Source organism: Clinocottus analis, unplaced genomic scaffold (genome assembly GCF_023055335.1).
Source record: "Clinocottus analis isolate CAN_PGR_092001 unplaced genomic scaffold, fCliAna1.0.p SCAF_29, whole genome shotgun sequence".
Classification (NCBI taxonomy): Eukaryota; Metazoa; Chordata; class Actinopteri; order Perciformes; family Cottidae; genus Clinocottus; species Clinocottus analis.
In genome coordinates this window covers 701,001-707,292 of record NW_027176031.1, presented here as the reverse complement: position 1 = coordinate 707,292, position 6,292 = coordinate 701,001, and positions in this window count along the sequence as shown.

Here is a 6,292-nt window from a genome sequence, read left to right as displayed (position 1 = left end):
TTGTTAGAGGATTCATCGGCCATATTACCATATTAGGCAACAAACCTCCCGAGGTTGACCTTAGTTTGACCCGTGAAGATAAGAGGAGAGGGAAGTGTGTCTGTGGAGTATAATAGCAACTAATGCAGAAGAGAGAAAGTGGGATTTCACCAGATCTATGTGTTTGGATAAGAAGTTACTTAATACCTAATAAACATCTTTACCAAAAAATTTGAAAAATCCCTTTTGTAGAAGACCCCTAAACACTTAGAACTGTTTGCATGTGACACTGAAACTGTTTGATTGAACTGAAAGTGTTGTATGTGAGATAAACTTGAATAAAACCATTTGTGAGTGACTGAAACCAAACTGGTTCTTTGAACATTCAAACCCTTTTCTCCAGTCCCTTAGCCATGAGATACAGAAGTGACAACGGGATCTACTATAGTAGATTCCGTTATAGTAGACTCCCTCTACTGTAGTAGATTCCCAGGTACCGCTAGTAGTACTACCCAGGTAGTCCGCTGGAAACTCACGGTTAGTCTCTTTGGATGAAGACTTTTGCAATGTTTGCCATAAATGATGAGGTGTTGACAATAGGCAGTAGTAAAGTACAGACCACAACTATTACGGCTCGCGTAACTTTGACGGATAGTCAGAAATTTTGGGTAACGCACGCAAGCACGCAAAATGGCCGATTCGACCACGCAATGGGGCCATGCGTGTCTTGCGTGCTTGCGTCTCTGCGTAAAACCCGAGTATAAATCAGCCTTCATTTACTGAATTATACTTCTGCAACTACAACTGCGGCTGGCCACGCAGTCGGATTGACGGACTCGTTTTGGTTTATAGTCCCTCTTCACAGATATCTCCCTCCAGGAATTCACCTCCATCTGCATGTCCTTATACTCCGTCAGACGGGTTATATAAATGCTCATATTTGTGGACCTCTTCAGCCAAACGTTCTTCAACAGGATCCATTGTTCGTGTTTTTGCTGTGGCTTTTAAAAACAGTGGTATTATGCTATGAAACCGGAAATGAGAGACTCAGAAAGGATGTGGTTAGCGGACCAATCACAGCCTTCCAGCGCTATTTTTAAAAGCCATAGCAGAAACACGAACAATGGATCTCGTTGAAGAACGTTTGGCTGAAGAGGTCCGCAAATATGAGCATTTATATAACCTGTCTGACGGAGTAGAAAAGGCTGATTTATACTCGGGTTTTACGCAGAGACGCAAGACACGCAAGACACGCATGGCCGACCTCGCCTGGTCAAATCGGCCAACAATGGATCCCGTTGAAGAACGTTTGGCTGAAGAGGTCCACAAATATGAGCATTTATAAAACCCGTCTGACGGAGTATAAGGACACGCAGATGGCGGTGAATTCCTGGAGGGAGATATCGGTGAACGTCGGTGTGCAGGTCAACTCTAAACAGCACTTGCGTCACCTACTGTTCTTGTGTATGGAAAAACGCACGGGAACTATAAACCAAAACAAGTCCGTCGATCCACCTGCGTGGCCAGCCGCAGTTGTAGTTGCAAGAATATAATTCGCCTTTAACCCTTCAGAGGCTTAAGCATTACAAAATTTCCAGAAAGGTCATTATTCCAAAATCCTAAGGATTCAACACCTCCATTTACACTACAATACGGTTCCAGGATCACCTTACATGTGTAAGAGAGGGGCCCGATACCGTTCGGGCCCGTTTAGAGGATCGCCGGTTTGATCCTGTAGCGGTGCCTGCAGTGTATGAATATTAATTAGTCCTGATGGACAGGTGTATATCTTCACCGCAGCTCCTCCCATCAGTGTGTGAATGGGTGAATGATGTCATGTCGTGTTACAGAGCTTTGAGTGGTCGGAAGACTAGACTAGACTTTACTATTTAATAATGGTAGCAGCGGATATAATATAATGATAGGAATAATAAAGACATGTACAGTAACTGAAATGTCGCTCATAAAGTAGCAGTATAATAAGTAGATTGAATAGCTTAGCGCATACCTAGTCGAGACCTGAAACAAGTCCCACACTTTAAGACAGATAAACTTAAGGTAGCTATCTGGAAAAGTTATCAAAATATTAACCACAGCATAGGATGTATAGAGGAATCTGTCATGTTACTGTTAACTAACCCTGTAATGGGTAGCTTTACCTTTCTGAATCACAGCTAGCTCACATAAATAGATTGCTAAATACATTGAACTCTATTTAGGATTTTGATGAAGGAGATGAGTGGACATTCATTGACATTAAGTATTGACATTACTTTGCTTTGTAACTCTTGGTATGTTATTTTTTATCAAACGTAATATTGAGTTTATTCACTGCATAATGGCTCAGTTGGAAAATAAAAGAATATAGTGTTAGTTTGACATTTTAATCATTTATTAAACTTCCAGAGTCTTCCCTCGGACAGAGTGTGAGTGACAGTGGACATTAAGATACAACTGAGAAAAGCTGGAGGGTTGACGTTGAGGTGAAGTTTCACAGCAGCTCTGTCACACCTCTTCTTCATTGTCATTTTCTTTACATCAGACGAACAGCATCGACACCGACTACCAAATCATCATTAGTAGGAACCAAGTAGAAAAAACAATCAGAAAAATGGATTAAAAGAGCTTAATCGTTTTTTTCTTAGTGGATTTTTTAAAGCTAAATACTGTAACACTTATTTTCTGTAAATTGAGTTTGTTTTCCTTTTATATTCTCATATTTTAGTTGAAGAGAGTGAAGACCCTATGTCTGCATGCTAATCTGTTGATTTGCTGGGTCTATCTACAACAATCTCTTACATAAACTAAAAGAAACTCTCACAAACACACAACTTGCACACTCATACACACTGTCACAAGATCTCCGAGGGCTCATCATTCACTGGGATTTTACAGAAAAATAAATTCAAACATATGGACATATTCATACCTCATAAAGAAGTCAGTTGTCAAATGAGGGACAGGTTTGTTCTGTTGATTTTTTTTTCTTACAGGATTTTTCTCTAAGAAACATTTGAGGATGGGAGTTTCACATTCTATCTTGTTGGTTGGGAAGTCATCTCAGGGTCACCTGCATTTTGTGTAGTAAGGATAGTTTAAACCTGGCAACCCCACTATGAGGACAGGACAGCAAGTTGGAATATAAGATGGTGGTTGACCTCAGCGGAATGGGGCCGGACCAAAAGACCCTTTATGAGTCAGAAAGAGTTGTAGCACCTAAACCATGGCCCCCTTCTGGAGCTAGATTCGGGAGTGGAGCTTGCCGGCAAGCTTCTGATTGCTAGCAAGCTTCTGATTGCCGGGAATTGACACACGGGGTTCAGCTGGGCACAGCCCGAAAAATCTACATGGAGCCACCCCCATATGGGCCCACCACTCACAGGGACAGGGATTGGGGTTAGGTGCATTGTGAGCCGGGAAAAAACATAGACCTTAGTGTAACCCGCGGCATCACAAACCTTGCTCTATGGCTGTGAAATGTTAACTCTGGCTGGGAAGAAACAAGAGATGGTGGAGCAGAACTAACTAGACCTCCACACATAGCACTTGGTCTGGAATGAACCTCCTGGAGTTGCTTAGGGTGAAAGGTCCCTGATGGGTGTGAAAATACTAACAAGTATCTTACACAGTGGCTGAACATCACTGTGTAAGAGTAGTCTGCAGGAAAAAAACTGCAATTCACTGAGAAGAAGTTTTCACCAGTTGTGATTATGCACCGAGCAGCTGCTCAAAGTACCCAACCTCCTTGGAGTCTCTGGGTGGCGTCCAGGAAAGGGAGCTGACTGGGAACAACAGGGGCACGTCAACATTCATGTAAGTAATGATTAAGAAACCTGGACGGGGAGGATTGGGAGTAACGGCCTGCCTGATCTGAACCCAAGTGCTCCAAGTGCTCTACTGATGTCATTCTGTGCTGGTCATTGATTGTACATGACAAACACTATATTCGAGCATTGAGCAAGGTACCAGATCGTCCAGGAGGGATCGGCAGCTGTATGTCTTGGACACTCAGCAGAAGAGGAGCAGAGCTGCCACTGATCCCCACCTATGTACAAATGTGTAGTGAGCGTGAACTGGGAACCACTGGCTGAGGCTGCTTGTCTGCAAAGTCTTCAACTCCCACCTCCGAAAGAACCTTTCGTGAATCCCAGTGAAGGATGGGGGCATGGAATGCAAATGGGACATGGTAAAAGCCTCCACGGTGGAAGCATCCATGACAGTTGTCAACATGAAGAGGGAGGCCTTCGGGCTTGGCTGGCCCAGGGGTCTCTGCAAGCAGCAGACAGATACCAGGCAGCCAGAAGGCCTCAGCGGTTACCAAAGGAAAAACCCTGGTATGAGAGGAATTTAAGGAAACTATAGAGAAGGACTTTCGGTTGGCCTTGAGAAAGGTCGGACTTTTGGAAGTGATAGCAGGCTGTGTTTAGACCCGCATTGGGGATATTAGGGACAGTTGAATGAGCACGGTGAAGAACTCCTAAACCTCCTGTCTTGAGTGGAGGAGGCAGAGTTTAAAAACCTGTCCAGATCCCTGCAGAGGTTGCTGAGGTAGACAAAAAGCTCCTTGGCAGCAACCCGCCAGGGGTGGATGAAATCGCCCCCCACCCCCCAACCCGAATTTTGTGCCATGCACCTTTAGTGTCACATGGAGGTCAAGGAGAGCACTCGTGGAGTGGCAGACGAGGCTGGTTGGAATGATTGGGTATCACACTGCTTAGCCTCCCTGGGACAGCTTATTCCAGAAGGCTGAAATGACACATCTAGGCATCTTCCTCTGCACATTTCTGGCTTGCCCGTAACTTTAAAAATCCCTGCAGATTTCTCCAGACAAATCACTTCTTTTTAGAGTATGAATAAAACGTACAGTTACAGATTCAGGGGCTTAAAAACACTCTGTGGCACTTGTATGGTTTATGGCTGTGTAATACACAGACTGTTGGGAGATGGGCGTAAAATGCCACTTTCAAACTCAACATGAAAAAAATGTACATTGACAAGACTTCGTGGAAGAAAAATGAAGGCCCCCACCCTGTTACAATAACTTCCACAGCAATTTTCATTATTACATTATGGTGCTTATTCTTCTCTTGTTTCTCTATATACCTATTTTTACATAGTCTGTACAGTGTTGTACATGTAGTACAATGTACATGTTATCTATGTGGAGTCAGGTGTATGCCAGAGTGAGTGAGCTGCACATCATATACACACCCACACACACACACACACACACACACACACACACACACACACACACACACACACACACACACACACACACACACATACACGTGCATGCACACACACTCACAGCGACACTTATAAATAAAAAAGGCTCATTTAGCCAAAGAGGAACTGAGTGTCATCTGGACCTTTAAGATGTAAGTCAGTGATTTTTTCAGGATGGTCCGTGTGAGTGTGTGTGTTTGTGTGTGTGTGTGTGTGTGTGTGTCTCAATTGAGCATTCACATTCGTCCTTTCAGTTGTGTCAGAAAAAACCCAAATGAATGGAGCTGGAAGATTCACGCATCAAGACGTCTGTGCCCTACCATATTGAAAACTACAGTCGATCGCACATCCACGCAATCATACACACACACACACACACACATACACACATACACACACTGGAGCCTACGATACAATATCTTGAGAAGGCATTAAGGAAATCTCCTCAAATAAATATAAATAAATTAAATCATATAAAAAGAATGGGTTAAAAAACATAGAAATTCTGTTAAATACCGCAAAAATCTCAAATGAATACAATAAACAACAGTACTTAGACCATATGGATGCAAAGGGACGGGTACGCTTTGTAAACAATGACAGACAGACAGACAGACACATTCACAGATCATCAGTGAGCAAAAAGGCCAGTCAGGGCTCAATGGTGGTGGAGGACTTGCTCTGTGGCTCAGGTGGGGTGGGAGGTATGTCGTGGGAGAGCTGGCACTTCTTAAATCCCTCCAAGGAAGTAGGAGCATGCCGTGCAGTGTGGCAGCGTTATGCATGGGGCCTCACTGGCAGTACACCCATACAATGCTCATGGACTCAGGAAGTCCACTGGACAGAATACTGTGGATGGAGGGGACGTACATGACCAGATTTCCTCAAGAGTACCTAATGCTGAAGACTACAAGATTGTAGATCTTAGCCCTAAAGCACCCCCTGCTTTACTAAATGAACAGCATGCTGTATTAAAGAATACTTGAAACTAGAGATTGAGACATAAACTCATGTTTACAATGTTTACTGAGGGAATACATCAAGAAAGACACACTGCTCTGTGCCATCTTGAGGGTCCCGTCTG